The sequence below is a fragment of the Silurus aristotelis genome, assembly GCF_946808225.1.
Source record: "Silurus aristotelis genome assembly, chromosome: 15".
In the NCBI taxonomy this organism is placed as follows: Eukaryota; Metazoa; Chordata; class Actinopteri; order Siluriformes; family Siluridae; genus Silurus; species Silurus aristotelis.
In genome coordinates, this window is record NC_139588.1 from 24,149,616 (window position 1) to 24,150,977 (window position 1,362).

The following is a 1,362-nucleotide window of genomic DNA, read 5'->3' on the forward strand; positions in this document are numbered from 1 at the left end:
AACAGCAACCATTTTCAGTTTCATGTCCATTGTTATTGCTTTTTGAACACATTTTAAACAAACTTGGCAGTGTGTTGCAGTGTTGATGTGTAGAGTGCATTATCCTGCTGATAAATGCCAATTCAGGAATACCTTTACCATAAGGGCATTTAACCTGGTTTAGGTAGGTGGTATATTCAGAAAATCAAAGTAACATCCAATAATTACGAAGACCCAAGTTCTCCCCACAGATCTCCATCCAGGGTATTACATTTCCTCCACCAGCTCTTTTTCAAACTCTCTTCTTCACATAGTGCATGTGGTGTTAACTATTCCCCAGGGAAGCCATGCCCACAGACCAAGCAATCCACATTATATAAAAAAAAATTAAAAATAAAATAAAATTTGGAAAACCCTGATCCATCAAACCAGGCCACTTTCCCCATCGCTGTGGGTGTTGTACAGGAGTCAGCACGGGCTCTTTAAACACTCTGCATCTATGTAGCTCTATAGCGGCAACATATAGCCGCTAAGAGGCTAAGCAGCAGGACAAACTCTGTGACGCGTTTGGTTTCTCAGCATTTAAAACCATGTAGATTTATTAATGTTCGGTTGAATAAAATCCATCAGAGAAAAACACTTGAAATTGTAGACCCGTTGAGAATTAATAAAACGGTCAACAGACAGTAAGCGTTCCCCTGGCTCACCCCCTCTCTATGGGGGTGAGCCTCTCTAACTTTAAACAGGAGCACTGATTACATAAATACCCACCTACACCTGTGCGACCAACATATCCGGAAATGCATACCAAAAACAGAAAAAATAAATAAATAAATAAAAGACATACTTTTTCTGCACTTACAAGCTCTATACACAGGAAGCTGTGATGCTCTGTGTTTTCTGACTCATTTTGGTCAAGGCCAGATAATGCTGCATACAGGAAACAATGCTGTTCACCTCTTAGTGTTTTAATGTTATGGCTGATGGTTGTAGGATTTTTTGCTTTCATCAACGCTAAACACATCAATATCATGTAGTGATCATTGTGTGAATGTATGTGAGCTGAGTGAGGGAGCCAGTAAGGCCGGTACACATGTTTGGTGATGTTTGGGAAAGAGTTGATGAGTCAGTGGAAGAGACAGAGTTTATTATTGATAAATAAAACCTCACTTTGCTAGAACCGGAGCAATGTAATGAGTAATGAGTGTTGAGTAATGAGTTTGTACTTACACGTTGAAAAATAGGCGTGTCTCATGTCAGACTCTGTGGCTGAAATCTTCTTACACCTGAACATCTCCTCGTTTCCAGGTATGATGACTTGCTCCTGAGTGCTGGTAGCCAAGATTAAAAAATATATATAATACAGTAAATCTCTCGCAAAGC